The sequence below is a fragment of the Lutra lutra genome, chromosome 3 (genome assembly GCF_902655055.1).
Source record: "Lutra lutra chromosome 3, mLutLut1.2, whole genome shotgun sequence".
Classification (NCBI taxonomy): domain Eukaryota; kingdom Metazoa; phylum Chordata; class Mammalia; order Carnivora; family Mustelidae; genus Lutra; species Lutra lutra.
Window position 1 is genome coordinate 76,366,694 of NC_062280.1, and position 11,843 is coordinate 76,378,536.

The 11,843-nt window shown below is 38.3% G+C and overlaps 1 protein-coding gene across 3 annotated transcripts in view; it reads right to left on the minus strand.

Moving 5' to 3' along the window:
- CWC22 (CWC22 spliceosome associated protein homolog) overlaps nucleotides 1-11,213 on the minus strand; it is a 58,832-nt gene extending 47,619 nt beyond the window's left edge. For 2 of the 3 annotated variants that reach the window (XM_047722328.1, XM_047722331.1), the window contains exon 1: nucleotides 10,994-11,127. The gene's annotated coding sequence lies outside the window, so the exon portion shown is untranslated. The other variant, XM_047722330.1, reaches the window with a different exon arrangement.
- Nucleotides 11,214-11,843: the final 630 nt, after the last annotated feature.

Here is an 11,843-nt window from a genome sequence, read left to right on the forward strand (position 1 = left end):
ATTAGGTATGTTATTGGTGATTACTCACTGATGAGCTTTAACATGTATGACAAATGACCCAGTTTCTCAAACAATTCAATGCGAGGGGGACAAAAGAAGAAAAGAAGGAAAAAAAGCAGGATAGTTATTACAGAACAAAAGAGACTTAACAGAGTTAATGTAATGTGCGGCCTTTGTTTAGATCCCGAGTTGAACAATTTCCCTTCTCTAAAATGGGATATATTTATATAGTAGAACCCATGTTACTAACTTGAACTCAGTACTAACTCAAAGGACTAATAAATTCTACCCAACTTTCCTTTTAAAATGGAGGATGAGCTGAAGTTCTTATTTCTGCATAAAGGATGAACATTTTCTAATCCAACTCGATTGTGAACTTGCTGAAATTAGTATATTCACATCATGGTTTTTTGGGGAAGAAAAGATAGGGTTGGATATGGACTCTTGGCATTATTTAAATCCTTATTACATATTTTCTATTCGTGAGGACTTATCTTAGTATGTACCTGAAATAAAACTCATTTTAAAATCACCTGCTACCTAAATACTGTGCCCAAGTTGATAATGGAGATACTTTCAGCTCTAATGCCAATAATATGCAAACTTTTAAAAAGTATTTTCTGGAGTGCCTGGATAGCTCAGTTAGTTAAACATCTGACTCTTGGTTTTGGCTCAGGTTGTGATCTCATGGGTTGTAAGATGAAGCCCCACATCAGGCTCCATGCTCAGGGGGTGTCTGGCTTAAAGATTCTCTCTCTCTGCCCCTCCCCCACTCTCACGCATGGGGGCTCTCTAATATAAATACATTAAAAAAATTTTTTAAGTATTTTCCTCAACTATATAAACGTGTTCCAATGATACAAAAGTCAATTAAAAATACTAAAATGGTTGGTGTCCCAAAGCTGATGTGCACTGGTGAATGTAGGCTAACCATTACTGTTCAAAACCAGCCAATAGGAGAGCTGTCAATGTATACAGCAGCTCTTCAACAAACTAATTTACCACTGACACTATAGAGCACATTACAATAAGATTCCTGAGATATCCGGAGATTAACCAATTAAGTACATATACTTCCCATTTTAGAATTCTGAAATGTATAATTTATATTAAGATAACAGCAATAATAAAGAATGATAAATTACTGCAGCCACAAAGATACAACACTAAGCATTTCATTTGTATCTTCTTACTCAATTTTCACAATTATCTTGCTTTGTTTATTTTTTAACCTCATTTTTCTATTTTTTTTTTTAAAGATTTATTTATTTATTTATTTGACAGACAGAGATCACAAGTAGGCAGAGAGGCAGGCAGAGAGAGAGGGGAGGAAGCAGGCTCCCTGCGGAGCAGAGAGCCCGATGCGGGGCTCGATCCCAGGACCCTGGGATCATGACCTGAGCCGAAGGCAGAGGCTTTAACCCACTGAGCCACCCAGGCACCCCTCTATTTTTTTTTTTTTAAGATTTTATTTATTGACAGAGATCACAAGTAGGCAGAGAGATAGGCAGAGAGAGAGAGAGGGGAAGCAGGTTCCCTGCTGAGCAGAGAGCCCCATGTGGGGCTCGATCCCAGGACCCTAAGATCATGACCTGAGCTGAAGGCAGAGGCTTTAACCCACTGAGCCACCCAGGTGCCCCTTAACCTCATTTTTCAATGGGAGAACTGAGGTTGGAAGATTTAAAACAACGTGTCCAAGTCAATTATAGCTAGTAAATGGCAGAGCTAAAAATCAAAAGGTTTTTCTGATGCCAAAACCATCTGATATTGCAACCCAATGAAAATGGTAACAATGGGGCACCTGGGTCGTGATCCTGGGTCCTGGGATCAAGCCCAGCAGGGAGCCTGCTTCCCCCTCTGCCTGCTGCTCTGCCTACTTGTGATCTCTCTCTCTCTAATAAATAAATAAAATCTTTAAAGAAAAAAAAAAAAGAAAATGGTAACATTAATATACTGACACCAAATTGGTAAACTACACAATGTAAACAGATATAGAAAATTTTCCTATCCTAAACTGATCCATTTGCCCAAAGTTCCAGAGAGCAAAGGTACTGATATTAATATAAGGCCCTATCTACTTCTTTTTAAACATATGAAATAATATTTTAAAGATTCCCTTTATTTAATCAACATAGCTAGAATTCACTCTTTAAGCAAGTAAGTCACTTAACTCTATTGTGCAAAATTTAACATTTTCCTTGGTTCTGAAACCTGGCTTCTCTTCTCAACTTACCTAAACATATATACACACAGCAATCTTCTGTGTATTTTATTTCAAATTACCTTACTTATCTAAACTTGGTGCGTTTTCTTTCTGATCAGTGTGTATCGTCTCTCCCTTTCTACCCTTCGCCCATCATCAGCAAGTAATTTTCTGGCAATCAAGCACAATCTGTTAGATTTCCATGTCCCAAAATGTAACTGTGAAATTGACATTATTATAAAGTAGACTGCTACTACAGTTCTAACACAAAATGCATAAAGTCCTATCATCGTCCAGATTTATACAGAATATGCTCATAGGGACATTCTGAGAGTTCAACATGTGCATGCTTGATACTTAGACTAATTGGAAATTCCAGCAATGAGAGCAATTTATCTAGAGTTTATAGCTCTCACTGATCTTCCTAGTATCATTGTGTGGATTTTATGATGAATTATTAAATTTCTCTCTCCTGTCACAAGTAAGCAACTCAGCAAAACCACACCTACTCCCCTGAACAAGGAGGGTATTTTATAATAAGGAGATGAAGTTTAGAAATAATTTTCCTATCAGTTCAGCAAGCATCAGAAAGCAAAATATTTAATAACAATTGTAGGATGCACTTTGGGCTGTTAACTGCAAACTATGAAATTGTAAATTTTGCAATTATCTCAAAAATTCATACTCAACTAATGGTTGAAATGCACTGGTTTCTCAATGACTTTGGGTGAGTACTCTTACCAGTGGCCCTTAGGTGTCCTCAACCAATGTTAAAGGAACTTGCTGTAACTTACTATCAAAAATTAAAAAGAAGTCAACAAAGTAGATTCCCTTTAGTTTGCTCTCTGGCATTCTACATAGCAGCACACTTGGCAAACTTCAACCATTGTAACAGAGTTTAAAAAAAAAACAAACAAACATACCCAACTTAGTTGTTCAACTGGGAAAGTGATAATATTAAACAGTATTCAAAAGAAAAACTAGTTTGAATATGTTCTAAATGCAAAACTGAATGGGGGTGGGAGGTGATAATGGGATCCTCAAGAAAATCCCCAAATAGGACTCAAGCCCCTGGCCCTTCCACATGGTGATTTTCCTTCCCAGGCAACAGATATGAAAAACAGGTTGGCCACATTTCTTAACTTATATATGTCATAACTATGACAAGATTGCTATGGTCTTTACATATCTGTATTGAACAAAAAAATCATTTGTTTAAGAAAACAGCTTTCCTGGGGCACCTGGGTGGCTCAGTGGGTTAAGCTGCTGCCTTTGGCTCAGGTCATGATTTCAGGGTCCTGGGATCAAGTCCCGCATCGGGCTCTCTGCTCAGCAGGGAGCCTGCTTCCCTCTCTCTCTCTCTCTCTGCCTGCCTCTCTGCCTACTTGTGATCTATCTCTGTCAAATAAATAAATAAAATTAAAAAAAAAAAAAAACAAAAAATACAGCTTTCCTACTGTTTTTTCTTGTTATTTTTAAAAATGTGTACATATTAGTGAGAAATATGCCCCATAATATGTCACATAAGGAAAAATGATTTTGTGATTTAATTCAGCATAGTTCTAAAATTTCAAGAAAATAAAAGTCCCCAAACACATTATCATTTTGAGAAAAAGTCACCAGGTACAAGTAACAATCCCTTACCTGCAATTATAAAATCTGAAAAGCTCTGAAAACACAAAGGTTTTTCTTTATCCTTTTTAAAAGAGAAGTATAGTTGACACACAATGTTCTATTAGTTTCAGGTGTATAACATATAGACTTAACAACTCTATACATTATGCTGTGGTCAGCACAACTTCCAAAGATTTTTCTTAAGCTCAAGGGAAACTCATCTGGTACCAACCTGAGACTTAAGGTGACTCTTCCCAGAAATACTAATGTGTTTGATTAGAAGATGTTACCTTGGATCCCAAAAGAGTGATTACTTCATAAATATATGTGCATTATATTTCTTTAAAATCTGAAAAACTCTGAATGTCAAAACAGTTCTGGCTCCAAGAATTAGAAATAATTGGGAGACCTGTACTCTCTGCTGTTTGCTTCCTTGTCAATGAATAAATCAGGTGTGCTTTTTGACTCAGAACCATTTGAATGACTGAAGATTCCCATGTTCAAGTACAGGGATGAAAGTTGTATAGACTGTTTTTAACCCGCATTACTGTTTTTCTTTATATAGGAATGGACAAAATATAAAAGACTTAGATTAGTTTCTGACTCTGTGTAGAGAAATATAGAATTTCTTAACATTTTAATGAACTCAGTGATACCAACAGCCATACTAAAATTATTCATTATAAAATGAGGAGTTATTATCCTTCATTCATTTCCCAGTATCATGAAGTTGGCACACAATGGTCTGTACTTAACCAAATAAATCAAAAAGTGAGATGACCATTTCAGCATGCTACTTATTAAAAAAAAAAAAATTCTTTTGTTGGTACATAGGAATATTCTCTAATGTGCTCCTTTTCACCAGAATGTAGGTTCTTTAAGAACAGGAATTTGTCAATTTTTTTGTTTCAAAATTTCTATCGGCTTTTTCTTTATTTTCCAATTTAGTTGGTTTTCAAGAAAAATTCTACATACTGAACTTTACTGATTCATTTAAATCTAAATTATGACATCTATGGGGCAAATTTCCTTTATTCTGTTCCCTCTCAAGTTCCATTCTTTCTCTTTTCCTACAGAGTCAAATTTTTATTAATATTTATTTTGACAGATGTGTCTACACGTGATGCCTATAATTCTTAATCTTCCATTAACCCCTTTTACACTCCACAGTTTGCTTTTCCACTCCCACTACTCCATAGTACTTATTAAAGTTATACAATGACTTTCCTGTTGCTAAATCCAGGGGCCACTTCCTTCTTTTACCTGACACTGGTCTAGCAACTGGTACTGCTAAATCTCTCTTCTTGAAAAGACCACATTTATCTGGTTTTCCTTGTCTCTCTTCTCTGTCTACCCCTCTAACATTTACTATCCTGTAGAGTTTAATCTTTGTTTATGCATTTTGACTGTTTTGCTCATTTCCATTTTCCTAATACAGAAAGCCCTCAATCTATATTTGTTAAATGAACAAATGAATAGTCTTTATCTTTTCTTTCTCCATATTGTGTCTGGAAGACTATCTCCATCCTCACACTTTCAACTAACATTTACAAGAATGACTTTTACTTTCGCCTCATCTTCTCTACAGAGGTCCAAACCTTTATGTCCAAATGTCTATAGAAAAAAAAAAAAAATCAATCCATGTGGACGCCTCAAAGGCCCTCAGAACTAGGGAAGCTTTGGTAATCATCATTTCCTCTTCTCCTCAAACCACCTCTCTTCCTCTAAGATACTACCTACAAAGCCAGCTAAGTGACAATTTCCTTTTCTTTCCTCCCAATTAGTACCAAATCTTAATATTTCTACCTTCAAGTTTATAAATAGGACAAAGAATCAAATCTACTCCCCCTCCTCATTCTCTCTGCTACTGTATACAGAAGAAGATATGGGGAAGGCTCGGTTTCAAACGCTTCCATAATTAGACAACCTTAATCTCATTTCAGAGGAAGGCAATTTTTTTTTTTTTTACCTTTCCAGTAACATTTCTCACAAGGTCTTCTTTATGTCTAGGTTATAAGAACTTTTCCAACTTGCTTCTAAAATATTAATTATTTATGTATACATCGAACTTGTCCATTTCCATTATATTTCACCCATACAGGACAAAAGTTTCCTTTAAATATCTGCAAAGCTGCCCACAGGGAAACCTTGTCCTTAAATTAAAAGCACATTCCACCACAATATATTCAATATTATTTCATGCTTTTCAAGTTACCTTTTAAGCTTTTAAATGGAAATTCTGTCTTAATGGACCAATTATCAACAATCTATTTCTACATATAGTTATTGTTCAGTAGCACTCCTCTAATTATTGAATAAAAACAAATCCTAAGGGAGCTCTCTGCACCTACAGTACCCTCAGTCACTTGTATTTATATTCTCCAAAGCCCACCTCATCTTGCCCATATATCCCTTAGTTCACAATTCAACTGCATGGCAACAAGATTTAACTTTCCTCACTAACTCCAGCATCTTCATTCACTGAACAAATATTATCATTCTGGGTTTTCTTGGTCTAGTGACTAAACTAAGTTTACATCAATTTTCAGCAATACAAAAAAGAGACAAAACCTTAAATTTCAAATCTATACTGTAACCCTCACCACTTAACAGTAAAGGAACAGACTTGTAGTCAAGAAATAGCTCTAGTGTTCCTTTTTAGCCACTGAATGCTTCCTTGTTCACTGTGTGTTAAAGTTCGAGTTTGTGCAGAAGAGACTCTTCCGTGAGGTCATAAAAATTGAGAAACTTTGTACAACACAAACAGGTAAACAGGACTACAAAAACGATGAGGATGGAGTGAAAACTGACACCTTGAGAAGTTGTACAGTAAAGTACTTACAGAAAAAAAATAAGAACATATAAGGTTAAGAGAAAGAGCTGTATGGTCATGGTCTTTTTCTTTCTAGTTTTTTACTTTATCCCCTATTCTTTGAAATCAAGAATAGAGATTAAAGGCAGTGTCTGTGAATAGTGAGGAGATACATACATTACAGTGCACACAAGGTACTGATGTCTAAGAGATGAAAGTTCCTATCCTCAGGCAGAGAAGAAAAGTCCAAGTGCTGTAGCAATGTTATAGACATAGTACTTCTGGAAAAGAGGAAGTGCAACCAAGTGGATCTAGGGCATACAGAAAGAAGTGGTTCTAGAAGCTGAAACCTGAAGAACAAGTAGGAGCACGGGTCGGGGAGAAGAAAGGTCACTTCCCATATGGAAAGGGGAAAAATCAGCATGTGTAAAGACTCCAGACATAAAAGAGTTTAGGGGATTCTCAGCTGTTTGAGCAGAGTACAGAGTATATACAGAAAACTGAGCAGAAATGAGATGGAACATGAGATTCAAAAAGCTAACGCATGAAAAGACCTTGTATGAGATCCCTAGATTCTGAGGTTCTCGGTCACTACTGTGTATCGAGAACCTAGGACTGTGCTTGCCACTTAATAGGTTCCAATTTTAAAATTAAATATGGGGGGAGGGCATGTAGACTTCTAATGATTATCCCTATTTCTTCCTACACAGAACTCCCTATAATGATATTTTGACAAATGCTTTACCAAAGAATACCACAACAGACTTGTCTCACCTATCAATCCTGATTTCGAGGAACCCCCAAAATGTTTGCCATCAACTGCATCAAGATAGGACTATTATCAAGCATTATCCCTTGTCTTCACTCCATGTTAACCTGGAGAGCTCCCTGAATAAACTTCCCTATTGAGATGAAAACAAAAAACAAAAAAACGAAAAACAAAAACAAAAACCAGTTCCTTTAAACGCATTGCAAGAGGAAATCTGACCCTGAACATATAGTTACTTCAACTTACTAAACCATGTCTATTACTGAATATACTTCATGCCTTCAAACATTCATACCACTTTATTCCTTGTCCCCAGAAGTGTGTTCCTCTGCTTGCCTGCTTGGCTGATATTTTGCCAACACTCACAGCACAGCTTTGAAAGTGGCCTGATTATTAATTAAAGGGCCACTTAGTCAACCACAATCTAAGTTTTTAAAGAAAACCTGGAAGTGGTGGCCTCCACTGAGAAATTTATGAAGTAGCCCCCAGATACAAAGCACTACATTCCATTACTGAGGCAACTGTCACCAAATCTAGAATAAAACTGTCTTGATAAAATAATTGAGGGAAGGAGTCACAGGGTGACTTTTCACCTGGAAGAGCTGAACTCTGTCTATCCTGATTCATTTGAATTAGGCCCAAAGTTAAGAAAAATATGAATCTTCACTGAGTTTCTTCCTCCCTCATTTCTCCTTCAAGATGAGTTTTATTTTATATTTTATCTCCAAGTTTTTATTTAAATTCAAGTTAGTTAACATACAGTGTAGTATTTGTTTCAAAAGTAGAATTCAGTGATTTATCACTTACATATAACACCCAGTGCTCATTACAAGTGTCCTCCTTAATGCTCATCACCTATTTGGCCCATTATCCTACCCACCTCCCCTCTACCAACCCTCAGTTTTTTTCTATAGTTAACAGTCTCTTAACTATGCCTCCCTCTCTGTTTTTGTCTTACATAATTTTACCTTCCTTCCCCTATGTTCCTGTTTTATTTCTTAAATACTACATATGAGTGAAATCATATGGTATTTGTCTTTTTTTTTTTTAAGATTTTATTTATTTGTGAGAGAGAGAGGGAGAGAGCAGAAGCAGTGGGGAGAGGCAGAGGGAGAAGTAGGCTCCCTGCTGAGCAAGGAACCCAAGGTGGGACTTGATCCCAGGACTTTGGGATCATGACCTGAGCTGAAGGCACAGGCTTAACCGACTGAGCCACTCAGGTGTCCCTCTCTGACTTATTTTGCTTAGTATAACGCACTCTAGCTCCACCCATGTCATTGCAAATGCCAAGTTTCATCCCTTTTGATGGCTGAGTAATATATATACCACAATATAATATATATAATACATCCTCTTTATCCATTCATCACTCAGTGGACATTTGGGCTCTTTGTATAATTTTGCTCCCATTAGCTTCTATAATCACAGGAGCCCTAATGTCTCCAGACCGAGGCAGCTTATGCTATCTTTTTGGTATCTGTTCTCTAGGAAAAGACTTACTAACTTGGCTACAAATAGCAAAGGCTTACTTTAATCCATCACTTCCTCTCCTGATGTATTATTTTTGAAGAAAATGCTTTGAAAATTTGCACTTTCTTGTAGGCAATGAATTATCTCTTCCAGTGTCCACTTGGGAAATGTATACACGGATAAAATATTTAGGCTAACATTTAGTTAGTCCAGAAATTTGCTGAAACTAACATGCCAGAGGCCTTTTTGTTTTATCACCTTCCCATGCTAAAATTTTCAAAGTTTAGATGGTAGAGAAATGCCACAAGGAAGCCCACAGAGTCATCAGTAGGATCAGCATATTGCAAATAACTACCTCTTTCTTAAACTAGCTCTAGGCCAGCGATAACTTATATCAAGTTAGGGACATATCAGGTAGTACAAAATTCAGTCTCTAGATACAAGTTGGTAACAAACAGAAGATAATGTTTAAGTTAGGGCACAAACATTATAAATATGTGTGCTCTTAGATGGTCTCAGGTACAAGACGTTAATGTATACCAACTGGCAATGTACAATCATCAGGGAGAAGAGTTAAGCAGACCCCAGCCAAATGAGGTGGGAAATGCTCCATGAAAGCAGCATGGGCACTTAAAAGTGGAAGGGCAACGTTCAAAACCAAAGGACAAGAAGTGAGGCAAGAGAACTCATCAACTATATCACAGTAGTAACAATAATAGCTACATTATGTCAGGCACTGTGCACAGTGCCTTATACACATCATTTTCCTTTATCCTCAAAACAACTCACTAAGTTAGATATTATTATCATTCACATTTTTCAGATGAAGAAGCTGAGATTAGAGATGTTAGGTAAGGTGCCCCAAGTGACAGACCTAGTAAGGGCTGAATCAAGACTGGAGTCTTGGCTTCCTAGTCCATCATCCAGCATCAACACAAGTAGGTCTCCTCCTACAGATGATGCTTGTCACAACGCTTCTGCGAACGAAGTCACATTTTCAAGGCCAATTCTAAATTCGCTTTTCTATAGTAGGACCATAATTGAGGTTAACTCCCAAGTTCACAGGCAATCCTAAAACAAGCTTAAATAGGAGAAGGAGGAGGTAGGTTAACTAGTTTTCTGAAGGACAAATCTGCTCGTTTTTTCTATCTGCTATTGTCAGTCTGTGGGACACCTAAAAATGTAAAGGGAACTCTTACTATGCTTTCAATCACCACTTATTTCTTGCATCTGGAATATTCTTTCTCAAAGTTTTTCCTTCTCAATCTCAAAAAGTCTTTGTGTGCTCGCTTCGGCAGCACATATACTAAAATTGGAACGATCAAAAAGTCTTTGTGAGGATTAAGTCAAAATAAGTAAAGTGGTTACTGCAGTTAGACTCAGCGAAATGAACCATTACCGACATGTACAAGTGTATAGTAAGATCCGAAGCTCGATGGCTGGACACACTGGAGACCCAACTTGGGGAGTATCACCTTACTGGAAATAGATCAATTTATGGAAGGATAAAAGACGGCAGAAAGCTCATTTTAAAAAGGAACGAAAAGCCCCAGAACTAAATACTAGAAAGCACCTTCATGGGGCAAATGAATGGAAAAGAATCGACTAATGAAATTCTAAAGAAGCTGTACAGGTATATTACGCTAGAAAGGGGCATAAGAGCGGAACTTCCGCTATTTTCTAATTAGCTACAGTTCATTAATCCCACTCCCACCGCCTGGAGCCCGGACACTAAAAAAGGGGCCTTGGGAATTCCAAACGACTGGAGAAGCTCTAAGTAATCCGCGCCGACAAGACAAGAGGCCCAGGGCAGCGCTAGACTTCCGCAACAAAGACACCGCGGAGAGACAGCTGCAGGAACCTCACCAGGAACCGCGCAGTCAGGGACGGAGTTCACGCTCGCACTTCCCACCCGCTCAGACTCCTCCGCCCGACCGGCTCACACACCTCGGCCTCGCGGGCCCCGGGCGCCTAGAGGAAAGCCACGCATACCCTGGCGCTGCCGACGGCGGTCCCAGCCAGGCGGCACCCACTCCTGGTCCCCTTTAAATTCCCACCCGTACCGGCAACCCGCCAACCCCACTTCGGTTGGCGGCCTGAAGCGAGTCTAGAGTTCGGTAATTACCTGGAGCTACACCGCGCCGCCATTACACCGGATTCACGTCACTTCCCCTTCCCGGCCCGGCAGTACGAGGAAGGCGGTACGTGAAATACATTAAAAACCTGACGCTAAATTCACTTTAAAACGTTATCCTATTAACTTACTTTAAATGCCCTTTCGTAATACCAAATTTAGAGCAGCTGGTCTGGCCTTAATTTTCTCTTTCCAAGACTGCCACAAAAGAGAAGTTAACTCAAACTACAAAGTCCGGCATTCACCGCCTGGGAGGGCGGAAATGACGTCACAATTGTACTCTTCCCCCCCCCCCCCCCCCCCGGCTGTGAAGATCGCAATGTAGGGCGGGAATTGTAGTTCTTGGTAGGAGCCGGGGACATCCCGGCGGCTTCTTTGAAGATTGTTAGTGATGAGGTTCTGGCAAAATTTACTCTAAAGCTAGTTCTTTACAGTTGGCAAAAAATAGACCTTTCTAGTCACTTTTCCGTGAAAATCTTAAGAATAACAGACACCTTTTTCAGACTCTTTTCAGTAGTTATATGAAGAATCTATATAAGCGAAAATGTCAGAAGCGTTAAGTGTCTTTAACGATCCAAGATTTCAAGCCTCCGGGAATGGGAGAATATTGGACCACAAACAAAGTGAAGTAATGAGGAGAAGCTAATTTTGTAGAGAGGATGATGCCTCTGTTTGAGTTTAAGGTACCAGCTGGCAAGACATCCTGAGGGTAAGGAGACTGGCTGGCCAACTTGGAAATAGCAGACGGTGCAGAGATCAGAGGTAATTAGTGAAATAGTTTTCTTAGTCTTTACAGTAGTAACAAAATCAAAGCCTAACTATTTCTTACTGTTTTAAAAAT